Consider the following 15960-nt stretch of genomic DNA (forward strand, 5'->3'; position numbering starts at 1 on the left):
GCATATTCCCCTTCTTTCTTTTCCCTTATTGTCAGTAATTGTATTTTCATTTTCTCTCTCCTCTTTTTTTCTTATTTTTCTATACAGTGTTTGGAGACATTTTATGTGTGAAGTATTACTTTGAATCAATGTCAAATTCATTCTATAGAAGGCCGGGTTTCTGAAGGTTTTCACTCCACCCTTGATTGATGAATTAAGGTCACTGATTAGTAAGAAACTCCTCTCACCTGGTTGTCTAGGTCTTAATTGAAAGGAAAAAACTAAAACCTGCAGACACTCGGCCCCCCATGGAATGAGTTTGACACCCCTGTATTAAATAAATGTTGATTTGACTAGGGGCCGTCTGCCAGGTCCTGACCTCCAGGGTGGGAGACATCCTGAACAGTACCTGCAACAACGATTACAAGGCCAGGCTCATCATCCAGAAAGGTACACTTATAACCTGTTTTACCCATATGACCAGTAATAACAATGTAATAACCTGTGTAATAACCAGTGTATTACCATTATAGTAAATGTGCCAGATACTGCATAGTGTTATACATGAATGTGGCTTTGAACCATTTCAGAATATGAGTGTGTTTTCTTAGGATTGGATTCCGGTGCCAGGGAAAGGTTCCCTGACTCTCAATGTCCCTCTTCACCCGAAGAAGAGGAGGTAGTAGTGAGTGCCATGACTGTCTCATACCCTAAACCCTCCACCTCAACCCAGGCAGCATGGGCAGCTCCTGCCCAGACTCTGGATGTTTTTCTGCCCAGACCCTGCCTGGATGAAGAAGAGGTAGTGCCCAGCACCTCCATGAAGGACAACTCTGTGACGACCACCCATGCAGCACGGGCAGCTCCTTCCCAGACCCTGGAAGAAGAGGTGGGAGAAGCTGAGGTGTCCGACGTGAGTGACAGCTCCCTGATGCCCACCAAGGCCCTTGAGAAGATTCCCTCCCTCCTACCAGGCAAGAATCTTATTGAAGAGGACATCCTCATTTGCAGCACTCCCTGGGCCACCGTCATAAGCCCCCAGACCCTGAAGTTTATCCTCCACGGCATCATGTGCCGACTGGAGGCCTCAGAGTCCCCCCAGACAAGGAGGGCCAATGACCCCTTCAGGCTGATGAAGGATCTCTTTCTGGAGGTCCGGCATGCCCTTAAGTATGCTAACATCTCTGTCGTCTTTGGCCTGGAGGAGAGCATCCAATTCATTGGGGAGGATGCGGTGAAGGCCATCGTGAAGACTGCAGCTCAAAGATTGTCCCTGCGTTCGGACTCCAACCGGGCTCAACTGCGTGCCGCACGCTCTGGTGGCGAGGGAGCCATCAGGTGCATGGCGGACACCATCACACAAGTCATAGATGACTATTCCGAGGACTGGAGTTCCGACTGCCATTTTGGAGCCAGGAGGAGCCGTGCTAGTGGGAGGTCACACTCCTCAACGTCCTCAAGGAGTGATATCACACTCACCGAGGAGCTCCTGGCCCGGAGGGAAACCCTTGAAGAGGACCTAGAGGAGATGGCTGATGACAGCACTGGTTTGGAGAAGACCATTGTAAGCTCAGCCATCTCTGAGAAGTCCCAGGTAATTAGCTAAATTTCTGAGAGCACCGAGTCCATCAGCTGTGCCCTCTTAACAGACCTCGAGTACATCACCTCCACACATGTGAGACAGACAAGAACCAGTAGATCGTTTAGTTATTTGGGCTGTTTGATTGTGAGGCATGGACTCAAATCTGTTTCTCTCTCTACTAAGGAGAAGGAGAAGCAGAAGGAGAAGGAAGAGGCTATTAAGGAAGAAGTGAGGAAGTCAGGAAAGAAGAAGCGAGGTAATAACAAGGACCAGAAGAAGAACAAGGTGTCTCCTCTTGGCAATGATAGTAAGTCCTCACTTCTTTTCAGTCAACATGTGCATCTGTCTTCAGCACACTATTGTAATGTAAGGACGGGAGACTATGATGAAATTATCAGGGTCTTATTCATTAGCCACTAAAGGGAAGAGAACAGACTAAAACAGGGAGGAACTTTCTTGAACTTGCCAATAACAAATGCTTGTTTTTGTTTTCTGTTTCAAAACATTTTGCTACTGTGTGCCTTAATGAACACGAGCCTGATTTCATGCCCTGTTCTCTGTCACCTATTCAGGTACTATGGCTGCAGATGAGCCGAAGAAAAAACAGGCTCTCTTCCCGCGGATCACAGCTGCCCTGGCAAAACTATTTTGCTTCCCCTGCAAAAAAAGATGCAAAAAGTAACTATGCAGAGACGGGTTTTGGAAACCCTGATGCCACCTCCCCCAACCCACTTTCTAAAAAAACATCAGAGCCATCAGAAGAGGGAGACAACCCCGCTACTCACAACCCATTTTATTACCCCCCCATTTTAACTTAATAAACACAACTTGCAGCTATTTTGATCTTCTTTTTTACTTTTTTTTACAGACCCACCTGCATGCTATAGATTCTTAAGGTCAATTTGCTGTGTACTGTCTACAGTATCATTGTAATGAGTATGTTCACTGTGCCAGTCATTATTTTTATGTGTACCTTTATTTAACTAGGCAAGTCAGTTTAGAACAAATTCTTATTTTCAATGATGACCTAGGAACATTGGGTTAACTGCCTTGTTCAGGGGCAGAACGACAGATTTTTTAGGCTACCTGTCGCTATATAGGTATAGGCTAAATGCCCTAACCTAATTGCAATTTACATAATAAGAGTCACATTTGAATAATTCCCGCATTTTATCTTTCTTGAGAGGGAATACATCTCTAATACACTATGCTCAATACCATACAGTAAGCACACCACTGTATGCCGATGACACCTGCAAGCCCCGCCTCCCCGCAGAATAAAGAATAGACATGAGTGGATAATTGCGGTGTCACTACAAAGGATACCTTAATTAAGCCAATTCATTGGCTTTAGACATGTCAATCATGTCTGTGTTGTAATCTGATTGGTGTGTCTGTACCACCTCAAGGCAAAAGGTGTAGAAACTCTGAAGCACTCCATTCTGTTTATGATTTCTACTTATGATTGACGCTGCTGTTTAAAGCAATTTTTATGTCTGCCTTATTTGTATTATTACATAGTTGGGGAGGACAGGGGAGAAAGGGTGGACAGCGCCCCGTCTAGTAGTTGTAGCTGGTTATAGGTCTTCTTGAGGAAGCGCCGACAGACGGACAGCTGTGCGAGTTCGCATTTTCTAATAAAACAGCAGCACGAGCGATGGCTTCGGCGTAGCATTTCGTACTGTATTTTTAATAAAGCGGTGAAGTCGACATTGTGAAGGTTTTATTCTGTGCTAGTTTCGTGGTGTCCGTGTGTTGGCATGACATAGCAGCTACGAGCAAGAGCCGATTCGATTATGGGAACATTCAGGTAGGCATTGCTGTTTTATTCATAAATGTATTATTTACTGTTGTTCTTGTTATAATTGCATGTGTCACAGAAACATTTGTCATGCATGTAGATGGATCGAGCGAAGTTTACGTTTATTCTCCAAAACAAAGCACATAGACCCTGTGTATTGTTACATTGAGGAAGCCTTAATCTTCATCAGAGGTTACTCAGCGACAGCGGGGCTGATACTGCTCCATTTCTCTCTTGTCGAATTAATACAGTGGTCTTCATTTGCATATTTCCGGAAAGCGAATAGGCCCCTCAAATGAAAGGGAAGGCAAGCGAAAAAGAAAATAGCCGAAATAGGCTACAACCCCGTTATTTTTCGGTAGGCTACTGTTTTACGCACAGAAATAAGAGGATACATTGTGGCCTCTTCCCCTGCGCGGCCTCAATTTCATATATCGTTTTACAATCGTTGCAATGTTTGAATGGCCTTCTTCTTGTCACATTGCACGGCAAGACATAGGCTTGAGCTGCCATTTGAATTGGTGACAGTTGCTGAAGCATCATCTGCAGCGCGAGAGCGTGTTGTACAGGTAGCAGCCATATGCATCAGCATATTTGCCTGAAATCCGGGCTAAGTGCCATCACACAAACATAAACTGAAACAGGCATAAACCCACGGAATTACATCCTCAGCCAGTTCTTTGTAGCCTATACAACGCAGGTTATTTGTCCTTCAGATGTATGCGTTTTGCTCGTGAAGGCATGCTACAGCCGTTACAATATTGTAGTCAGAAATGGATGTGCCTTGGGTTGGCTTTACTCAAATATAATGAGGATGAAAGATCTCAAACATTAGCATGAATTGCAGCTAACATTTTATTATGGAAGGGGTATTATGGCTGACAATAAACAAGTGAAGTATTCTGCCCCAGGCGTCTGCATTCAGTCTCTTTTGGGGACTACTATTCAAGGAATAAATGACCTTGCATTTCAGACCAATTATGGTTAATATTATAAACGGTGGAATAAAACAGACTAGAGACACCACCAAGTGAAAGCGCTGGGTAGATTTCACCAGCACAGGGTGTGTTGAGTGAGAAATCAAGTCATTGCTTTTAGCCTTATCTAGGAAATGCACTCACCATACAGAGAGTGAAACACATGGGCTCTCAAGAAAACAATTATCTGATCTTCACACATCCCCATGACCTTGTTTTGAAAAGAAATGCTATACCCGTTTACCACACACACACGCAGATGGGGCATTTGAACATTACAGCTCAGTAAAAGTGACAGTTGGCATTCACACACAGCTGTGTAAACCTCACTTCTTTCTCATCATCCCTGCTACTTGCTGTTGCTACAGCAATCCATGCTGAGGTGAACTGTGAATGAATGGTAAGCTAATAGGCCTTTGTGATGTCAAATTAACAGTCTTTGTGTTTTACACCGGCTTGGCTGTGGCGTGCTTCTGCTGTACAAACTGCTGATTGCCACAATAAGGGCCGTGGTAGTAGGGGGGAGGGATATCATCTAGCTGTCCTGATGTCTGTGTCTGTCTGGATTGCTGTCAGGTTCTGTATGTCTGTCTCTGCATCTCTGACAGGTTCTATCTGTTCGTCACAATGACTCTCTCACTGTGGTTGGTTGGCTGTAGCGATCAGCAGAGGCCTGCCCTGTGCTAAAGGTTCCACTCCATTATCCTGCTGTGCTGCTGACGCTGAGATACTGGGAGCAACTCCATGACCTGACATACCAAGCCTAAAACTCCAGTATCCTGCCCTACTGCAGCTACTACAAGCTCCCTTCTAGTCTGTTGTTCCTGTCATTTTGGTAGCACTTTACATTACAGCACGGAATCAAGCGGTAATAGAATGGTAACTAGTTAAAGTTACTCACAAAGCAAGCCATTATTTGCCCAGATACAGGATGCTACAGATCAGTATAACTGTATTGTTTCAGAGACATTACATACTAGAGGGGTGATAATACAAAAACAACATGGCAGTGTTTCCACTAAAATTCTCCAAATGTCTTGGCATGGGGCCCCCATTGATTTTGATATCATGTTTGAGTCACTCAGATACACTATATATACAAAAGTATGTGGACACCACTTCAAATTTGTGGATCGAACATTTCAGCTGACAGATGTATAAAATCGAGCACACAGTCATGCAATCTCCATAGACAAACGTTGGCAGTAGAATGGCCTTACCGTCAAGTTCAGTGACTTTCAACGTGGCACTATCATAGGATGCCACCTTTCCAACAAGTCTGTTTGTCAAATGTCTGCCCTGCTAGAGCTGCCCTGGTCAACTGTAAGTGCTGTTATTGTGAATTGGAAACGGCTAGGAGCAACAACGGCTCAGCCACAAAGTAGTAGGCCACACAAACACACAGAATGGGACCGTTGAGTGTTGAAGCACGTAGTGCATAAAAATAATCTGTCCTCGGTTGCAACACTTACTACCGAGTTCCCAACTGTCTCTGGAAGCAACGTCAGCATAAGAACTGTTCATCCAGAGCTTCGTGAAAGGGGTTTCCATGGCCGAGCAGCCGTGCACAAGCCTAAGATCACCATGCGCAATGCCAAGCATTGGCCAGATTAGCGTAAAGCTTGCTGCCATTGGACTCTGGAGCAGTGGAAACGCATTCTCTGGAGTGATGAATCACCCTCCACTAGTTGGCAGACCGAAGGACAAATCTGGGTTTGGCGGAAGCCAGGAGTACGCTACCTGCCACAATGCATTGTGCCAACTAAAGTTTGGAGGAGGAATAATGAATGGTCTGGGGCTCTTTTTCATGGTTCGGGATAGGCCCCTTAGTTCCAGCGAAGGGAAATCTTAACGCTACAGCATACAATGACATTCTAGATGATTCTGTGCTTCCAACTTTGTGGCAACAGCTTGGGGAAGGACCTTTCCTGTTTCAACATGACAATGCCCCCGTGCATAAAGGGAGTTCCAAACAGAAATGGTTTGTTGAGGTTGGTGTGGAATAACTGGACTGCCCTGCACAGAGCCCTGACCTTAACCCCATCGAACAGCTTTGGAATGAATTGGAACGCCAACTGCGAGCCAGGCCTAATTGCCCAGCATCATTGCCCAACCTCACTAATGCATTTGTGGCTAAATGGAAGCAAGTCCCCGCAGCAATGTTCCAATATCAAGTGGAAAGCCTTCCCAGAAGAGTGGAGGCTGTTATAGCAGCAAAGTGGGGACCAACTCTATATTAATGCTCATGATTTTGTAATGAGATGTTTGACAAGCTTTTGGTCATGTAGTGTAGCATAATAACACAACATAAGACATAGCAGAATGTATAGAATTTCAGGAAACTAGCTTTAAAACTGTAAAATGTGTTCTCTTCCCCATGGCACAATGTCTAGAATTGCGAATAGCAGACAAATTTGCTTTAAAACAGCAACATTTTATCTCCGCTGCCATGGGAGGGCCTCTAAAAATGTTTGTCGGAGAAGGCGCCGTTGGTCACGCCCACTACCACGCCCCCCTATCTATTTCCCCACCTAGTCAGGTGAACAGGGCCTTGCCCTTTATTATGATAAACAAGCCTGGGCAACCATTTCACCAGAGCTGTTGTCTTGGTTGCACTTGTTTTCTAGGATCACTGGTGTCTGGTAATGTACAGGAATGATTCACCTCAGTTCACAGTTCACTCTCTCTGGGAGTATAATTAACGTCACCGCTCTATTGGCCCATTCCACTGTGTGTGGTAAACTATCCAGACCTGTTCTGAAACCCCAGAGGGAGGTTTCATATGGCTTTAAAATAGAGCTGAATGAACACACAATCAACTGGTGACACAATGTCCCGTGGCTATTGAACTAAAGTGGCATAGGTGTGCCAGTAATAGGTCAGATGGTTTCTGTTTGATGCCGCACTAACTATACTGGCCCCAGATCAGTTTGGATCAGTGCCCCAGAAAAGGGGATCTGGTTGGTTCATCTACTGTGGGAAAGTGAGGCTTAAACCAATCCCACGGACATCCCATGTATCGTTTATGTGTGTATTTTCTGTTAATGCCTAGGCAAATGCAAGGGCACCCTGGGTTATGTTGGTGTACAGTGTTTAATCTGTTTGTAATCCGTTTGAGGATGACGCAGCAGTGCTGGTGATCCTTTTAATCTGTATCTTAATGAATCACCTGATCAGGGTCAGATTGGCCTAGCCCCCCTCTGACAAAACACTCACTACCATTGCAGAATAAATTATTAGTCACATCGCATTGCTTTTGAATTTGTTTGGAGGGAGGATGGTGGAAATGTGTATTTTAAAGCCATGTTAAAGCCATGTTAAAGCCATGTTCCCCTTGGTATTCATGGAAATGTGATTATCAGGAGGGCGCTTATAGCTAAACTAGGAATTCAGGAAGCAATTCTTGTTCTGAATGTGCTTACGTTTAGGGAACTTGGGTAGTCTGAGGGAGCTTCACCGGATGACATGTCATTCTAATTAGCTCAAATGTGTCTGGTCATCATTCAAGTTTACCGTCAAAGCAACTTATTCATTAGATTCATCTCGATTCTAGATAACATCTGCTGTACCTCGCCTAGTCATGGCCGATATAATGAATGTATATATAATTTACTTTGTCAAGGAAGGTCATGTGGAGACCAGGCTGTCATTGCCATGACGATTTTGGATGACTAGGGGAGGTCAAGCATATTAGAGACAATGGTTAATATGCAGCCATTACAGAATCAGAGGGAATATGTCAACAACAGTGACGTTAGAAGAGCACAGGGTTCATAATACTAACCCTAGACACCAGAGTGGGAGAAGAACTGGGCACTACATAGTGGACTACTTTTGACCAGGGCCCATTCCCAGGTAGCACACTATATAGATCACAGGTTGCCATTTTGGATGCTGCCAGTCGCATGCACTTGGATGTTGTGGCGTTGAGGAACAAGCCACGTGTCAGCGGACAGAAGGGAACAAAGCTGTAAATGAGATGTAGCAACAGCGAGGTTAGGGCGTACAGGAGGTAGGACTGGGGGTTTAGCGTGGGGGCTGCCCTTGATGTCAAGCATGGCCTGAGGGGGAGGCACAGGACGTACAAGGAGGGAGAGAGGGGAAGGGATGGGTGGATTAGGGGTTCGGGGGGAGAAATGGGGGATAGAGAGGGTTGGTAGTTGGAGGTACAATAGGTCTGTCTGTTGCTGTGGACAGTGGAAGCGAGGATAGGACGCGCTGAGGCGCACACACAATGTGATAATTGTGCACGTGGATAGCGGTTTACATACAAACTCGTGCATAGGCACAACACAGTGCTCACATTGAAGCTGCCCCATTCATGGCAAGGGTGAAGCTGCTGTTTACACACACACACAACAGGGCTCACATTGAAGCTCCCTCATGTGTTGGGTACAGCCTTTGTTCCCCCAAGGCTATCTCCATCTCCAGTACTCTGCAGTCCCAAGTTCACCATGGTGGTGTCTCAAATTGCACCCTATTCCTTAAATAGTGCAGTACTTTTAACCAGGGCCCAAATGGCTCTGATCAAAAGTAGTGCACTATATAGGGTGCCATTTGGGAAGCACAACATACCACCTCCAGACACACTAAATAGGAGAACTTCTGCATTCAGCTACAGTCAGTGCCATTTTTTTGTTGTCCTACCGTTACCCTTAGAGAGATTTAATACACTGATAGCCAGAGCAGCAATTGTCCCACATATTGCTGTAGTCTAGCATGACTCACAGGGTTTGGATTACAGCCTGGCTTCAATGACATTGCTGTATACCCCCTCTGGTGTACATCCAACTGTAGCTGGACTGGAATGATTCCTGGTGAGATGACACATGGGGATGCCAGTAATTTAGGGGATTTGTTTTCAGAGGGAGACTAGTGTTATATTTTCAGAGATGTTAAGGTTATTTCTTGCATTGGTTTCTTAAAAGGTAACTACAGTTGAAGTCGGACATTTATATACACCTTAGCCAAATACATTTAAACTCAGTTTTTCACAATTCCTGACATTTAATTCTAGTAAAAATTCCCTGTCTTAGGTCAGTTAGGATCACCACTTTATTTTAAGAATGTGAAATTTCCGAATAATAGTAGAGAGAATTATTTATTTCAGCTTTTATTTCTTTCATCACATTCCCAGTGGGTCAGATGTTTTACATACACTGAATTAGTATTTGGTAGCGTTGCCTTTAAATTGTTTAACTTGGGTCACCCAATAAGTTGGGTGAATTTTGGCCTGTTCTTCCTGACAGAGCTGGTGTAACTGAGTCAGATTTGTAGGCCTCCTTGCTCGCATATGCTTTTTCAGTTCTACCCATACATTTTCTAAAGGATTGAGGTCAGGGTTTTGTGATACCTTGACTTTGTTGCCCTTAAGCCATTTTGCCACAACTTTGGAAGTATGCTTGGGGTCATTGTCCATTTGGAAGCCTCATTTGCAACCTAGCTTAAACTTCCGGACTGATGTCTTGAGATGTTGCTCAATATAGCCACATCATTTTCCGTCCTTATGAAGCCATCTATTTTGTGAAGTACACTAGTCCCTCCTGCAGCAAAGCACCCCCACAACATGATGCCGCCACCCCTGCTTCACGGTTGGGATGGTGTTCTTCGGCTTGCAAGCCTCCCATTTTTCCTCCAAACATAACAATGGTCATTATGGCCAAACAGTTCTATTTTTGTTTCATCAGACCAGAGGACATTTCTCCAAAAAGTACGATCTTTGTCCCCATGTGCAGTTGCAAACCATAGTCTGGCTTTTTTATGCAGCTTTGGAGCAGTGGCTTCTTCCTTGCTGAGCGGCCTTTCAGGTTATGTCGATATAGGACTTGTTTTACTGTGGATATAGATACTTTTGTACCGGTTTCCTCCAGCATATTCACAAGGTCCTTTGCTGTTGTTCTGGGATTGATTTGCACTTTTCGCACCAAAGTACGCTCATCTCTAGGAGACAGAATGAGTCTCCTTCCTGAGAGGTATGACGGCTGCATGGTCCCATGGTGTTTATTCTTGCGTACTAATGTTTGTACAGATGAACGTGGTACCTTCAGGCATTTGGAAATTGCTCCCAAGGATGTACCAGAATTGTGGAGGTCTACAATTTTTTTTCTGGGGTCTTGGCTGATTTCTTTAAATTTTCCCATGATGTCAAACAGAGGCACTGCGTTTGAAGGTAGGCCTTGAATACATCCACAGGTACACCTCCAATTGACTCAATGATGCCAATTAGCCTATCAGAAGCTTCTAAAGCCATGACTTAATTATCTGGAATTTTCCAAGCTGTTTAAAGGCACAGTTAACTTAGTGTATGTAAACATCTGACCCACTGGAATTGTGATTTAAGTGAAATAATCTGTCTGTCAACAATTGATGGAAAATGACTTGTGTCATGCACAAAGTAGATGTCCTAACCGACTTGCCAAAACTATAGTTTGTTAACATGAAATTTGTGGAGTGGTTGAAAAATTTGTTTTAATGACTCCAACCTAAGTGAATGTAAACTTCCGACTTCAACTGTATATGCATTTCCATCGTCACAGTGAGCAGTCGTGAGAAATATCAAGGGTTAAAGTTCAGTATTTCTAGTGTCATAAGATTAGCTTTGATAAAATTAGGCTACACATGAACAACTTTTCTCTGTTGCTATTGTTACATTGTTTTGGAGGAACTAGCTACATGTCATTTTGAGGGAGTATTGTGATGGTTTCGGGACGCCCGTTTTCCTGAGCCGCTGCTCTTCTTCTGATGCAATTGGTCTCATGCTAGTTAATGGCTCTTTTGATTGGCCTCTCCCAGCACATGAATGGTGTCCTTGTCCCTCCATCCCTCTGCAGTTTTTTCCCTTCAAACAATCTTTTTTCTCTTCTTCTTTGGGCAGTTTTTCTGTTTTCCTTGTTGTCGTGCTTCAGTAGACGTGTGTATCAGTGTGACTATGGCTGATATTAAAACAGCTAGGGTGTGTGTGTGTGTGTGTGAGTTGTAGTCATAGAGCTGTTCAGCATTCCGATGATGGCTAGCCCATTCCCCTCATCTCACTTGCAGATGTGCATAAGCCCTACATTCAGGGATTCCATTTGTCAAATGTATGCTGAATTACCCTCGGCTTGGGTTTAGGCCTCTCTCTCCTCTCCCTCTATGTGGATTGGGGCCACCAGCTCGGCTTACCCAGTAATAGCGCTCCCATACATGATGCAGGCCAGGGCTGTACTTCTGTCCATAGAAACAGAATCACTAGAATGGAAATGCTATGAGGGTGCAGTCAAATTGCCATGACTATGAGGCTGTCAAGGTTTTCTTTTTCATTCTAGTAATTCTATTTCTATGGTGCTGCCTGGCTGCCACAGACAGGAGTGTAAACACCATAGAACTAGAATGAGTAGAACATGAAACAACCCAGGCCATCGCCATTTGGCTGCACCCAATGGGATTCTCATTCTAGTAATTCCATTTCTATGGTGCAGCTTGGCTGCCACAGACAGGAGTGCAGAGAGGAACTGCTGAGCAGCGTTGCTACCTTCATGGTTAACATGGTTAAACAAGCTTGATGCCCTCAATGAACCTACCAGGTACCACCCCATAGCCGTAAACACGGGCACCCTCATAGATATCATCCTAACCAACTTGCCCTGTAAATACACCTCTGCTGTTTTCAACCAAGATCTCAGCGATCACTGCCTGCATCTGTAATGGGTCAGCGGTCAAACGACCTCCACTCATCACTGTCAAATGCTCCCTGAAACACTTCAGCGAGCAGGCCTTTCTAATCGACCTGGCCCGGGTATCCTGGAAGGATATTGACCTCATCCAGTCAGTAGAGGATGCCTGGTTATTTTTTTTAAATGCCTTTCTCACCATCTTAAATAAGCATGCCCCATTCAATACATTTAGAACCAGGAACAGATATAGCCCTTGGTTCTCTCCAGACCTGACTGCTCTTAACCAACACAAAAACATCCTATGGCATTCTGCATTAGTATCGAACAGCCCCCGTGATATGCAACTTTTCAGGGAAGTTGGAAACCAATATACACAGGCAGTTAGAAAAGCCAAGGCTAGCTTTTTCATGCAGAAATTTGCTTCCTGCAACACAAACTCAAAAAAGTTCTGGGACACTGTAAAGTCTATGGAGAATAAGGACACCTCCTCCCAGCTGCCCACTGCACTGAGGATAGGAAATTCTGTCACCACCGATAAATCTACTATAATTGAGAATTTCAGTAAGCATTTTTCTACGGCTGGCCATGCTTTCCACCTGGCTACCCCTACCCCGGTCAACAGCACTGCACCCCCCCACAGCAACTCGCCCAAGCCTTCCCCATTTCTCCTTCTCCCAAATCCAGTCAGCTCATGTTCTGAATGAGCTGCAAAATCTGGACCCCTACAAATCAGCCGGGCTAGACAATCTGGACCCTTTCTTTCTAAAACTATCTGCCAAAATTATTGCAACCCCTATTACTAGCCTGTTCAACCTCTCTCTCGTGTCGTCTGAGATTCCCAAAGATTGGAAAGCAGCTGCGGTCATCCCCCTCTTCAAAGGGGGGGACACTCTTGACCCAAACTGCTTCAGACCTATATCTATCCTACCCTGCCTTTCTAAGGTCTTCGAAAGCCAAGTCAACAAACAGATTACCGACCATTTCGAATCCCACCGCACCTTCTCCGCTATGCAATCTGGTTTCAGAGCTGGTCATGGGTGCACGTCAGCCACGCTCAAGGTCCTAAACGATATCTTAACCGCCAACGATAAGAAACAATACTGTGCAGCCGTATTCATTGACCTGGCCAAGGCTTTCGACTCTGTCAATCACCACATCCTCATCGGCAGACTCGATAGCCTTGGTTTCTCAAATGATTGCCTCGCCTGGTTCACCAACTACTTCTCTGATAGAGTTCAGTGTGTCAAATCGGGGGGCCTTTTGTCCGGGCCTCTGACAGTCTCTATGGGGGTGCCACAGGGTTCAATTCTTGGGCCGACTCTCTTCTCTGTATACATCAATGATGTCGCTCTTGCTCCTGGTGAGTCTCTGATCCACCTCTACGCAGACGACACCATTCTGTATACTTCTGGCCCTTTGGACACTGTGTTAACAACCCTCCAGACGAGCTTCAATGCCATACAACTCTCCTTCCGTGGCCTCCAACTGCTCTTAAATACAAGTAAAACTAAATGCATGCTATTCAACCGATCGCCACCTGCACCTGCCCGCCCGTCCAGCATCACTACTCTGGACGGTTTTGACTTAGAATATGTGGACAACTACAAATACCTAGGTGTCTGGTTAGACTGTAAACTCTCCTTCCAGACTCACATCAAACATCTCCAATACAAAGTTAAATCTAGAATTGGCTCCCTATTTCGCAACAAAGCATCCTTCACTCATGCTGCCAAACATACCCTCATAAAACTGACCATCCTACCGATCCTCGACTTCGGCGATGTCATTTACAAAATTGCCTCCAATACCCTACTCAATAAATTGGATGCAGTCTATCACAGTGCCATCCGTTTTGTCACCAAAGCCCCATATACTACCCACCACTGCGACCTGTACGCTCTCGTTGGCTGGCCCTCGCTTCATACTCGTCGCCAAACCCACTTGCTCCAGGTCATCTACAAGACCCTGCTAGGTAAAGTCCCCCTTATCTCAGCACCCACCTCCAGCAGGTATATCTCTCTGGTCACCCCCAAAACCAATTCCTCCTTTGGCTGCCTCACCTTCCAGTTCTCTGCTGCCAATGACTGGAACGAACTACAAAAATCTCTGAAACTGGAAACACTTATCTCCCTCACTAGCTTTAAGCACCAGCTGTCAGAGCAGCTCACAGATTACTGCACCTGTACATAGCCCATCTATAATTTAGCCCAAACAACTACCTCTTCCCCTACTGTATTTATTTATTTATTTATTTTGCTTCTTTGCACCCCATTATTTCTATCTCTACTTTGCACATTCTTCCACTGCAAATCTACCATTCCAGTGTTTTACTTGCTATATTGTATTTACTTCGCCACCATGGGCATTTTTTGCCTTTACCTACCTTATCTCACCTCATTTGCTCACATTGTATATAGACTTATTTTTCTACTGTATTATTGACTGTATGTTTGTTTTACTCCATGTGTAACTCTGTGTTGTTGTATGTGTCGAACTGCTTTGCTTTATCTTGGCCAGGTCGCAATTGTAAATGAGAACTTGTTCTCAACTTGCCTACCTGGTGAAAAAAAAAAAAAAACAGTAGCAGCGGGACCTCTGGTTTATCACTGACCAATGGTTCCCCCCCTATTAGTTTTGTGGTTAGTAGCTGCATTGTGCGGTGCACAGTCTGTTCTTGGCTTTACTAGAGGGAGGAGATAGGGTAGTTGACTGAGAGTGTACCAGGCCTTGCCTACCTGGCCTCGCCTCACATAGGCCAGTAGAATGTTGCACATTGTGAATCACAAGCCTGAGTGCGCACACACACACCACAACAGCATACACAAAACCTTCCTTGATGGTTTCTATGATTGGGAGTTGACCGTGTACTTCTAATTAAGCAATAAGGCCCAAGGGGGTGTGGTGTATATGGCCAATATACCACTGCTAAGGGCTGTTACGCAAGATGCAACGCGGAGTGCTAGGACACAGCCCTTATCCATGGTATATTGGCTATATAACAAAACCTCTGAGGTGCCTTATTGCTATTATAAACTGATTACCAACGTAATTGGAGCAGTAAAAATACATGTTTTGTCATACCCATACGGTCTGATATACCACGGCTTTCAGCCAGTCAGTATTCAGGGCTCGAACCACCCAGTTTATAATACAGGATTACATCATGATCCATTAAATCCATACACTTATAATGGGTGCGTCCCAAATGGCACCCTAATTCCTATATAGTGCACTCCTTTGACCAGAGCCCTGGTCAAAAGTAGTGCACTATAGAGAATAGGGTGGCATTTGAGGCCAATCTCTTTATAAAGAAGACTATAAGTGAATGTTGAGCCACAGTGAGACAATGGCCATTATAGAATGTGATGTCATCATCCATGGTGACTCAGGCCCACACCCTGATAACCACTCCCTTAGCAAGTGGACGGCTATAATATCGTTCACTGTGGATTGACTGTGATCAATTCACTTAGATGGGAATCAAGGGACTGTATGTCAATTATTTTTGTTTGTTGTGTTTGACATAGAAATTGTCTCTGTATGAAAATGTCAAACAATCCAATGATCTTTGAGCACTTAACCATTTATCCCAGCAATCAACCAACAGTTGACCTCGTATAAGCATTGACTAACGAGACATAGGTGCATTCGGAAAGTATTCAGACCTCGTGACTTTTTCCACATTTTGTTACGCTACAAAATGCAAATTAATTACTTAAAAATCATACAATGTGATTTTCTGGATTTTTGTTTTAGATTCCATCTCTCACAGTTGAAGTGTACCTATGATAAAAGAATACAGACCTCTACATGCTTTGTAAGTAGGAAAACCTGCAAAATCGGCAGTGTGTCAAATACTTGTACAGTGGGGAGAATACATACATACACCTAGGTTGGAGTCAATAAAACTCGTTTTTCAACCACTCCACAAATTTCTTGTCAAAAAACTATAGTTTTGGCAAGTCGGTT

The 15960-nt window shown here is 44.5% G+C and overlaps 1 protein-coding gene across 11 annotated transcripts in view; it reads left to right on the top strand.

Annotated features, from left to right (window-relative positions):
• The window catches only part of LOC129836932 (EVI5-like protein), a 91568-nt gene that overhangs the window by 46263 nt on the left and 29345 nt on the right, over positions 1 to 15960 (top strand). For 4 of the 11 annotated variants that reach the window (XR_008756678.1, XR_008756674.1, XR_008756680.1 and 1 more), the window contains 4 exons: positions 337 to 429; positions 591 to 1573; positions 1745 to 1868; positions 2134 to 3371. The gene's annotated coding sequence lies outside the window, so the exon portion shown is untranslated. Of the gene's footprint in view, positions 1 to 336; positions 430 to 590; positions 1574 to 1744; positions 1869 to 2133; positions 3372 to 4947; positions 5923 to 15960 lie in introns of those variants that run through there. The other 7 variants (XM_055902934.1, XM_055902936.1, XM_055902937.1 and 4 more) reach the window with 5 other exon arrangements.

Source organism: Salvelinus fontinalis, chromosome 3 (assembly GCF_029448725.1).
Source record: "Salvelinus fontinalis isolate EN_2023a chromosome 3, ASM2944872v1, whole genome shotgun sequence".
NCBI classification, from domain to species: Eukaryota; Metazoa; Chordata; class Actinopteri; order Salmoniformes; family Salmonidae; genus Salvelinus; species Salvelinus fontinalis.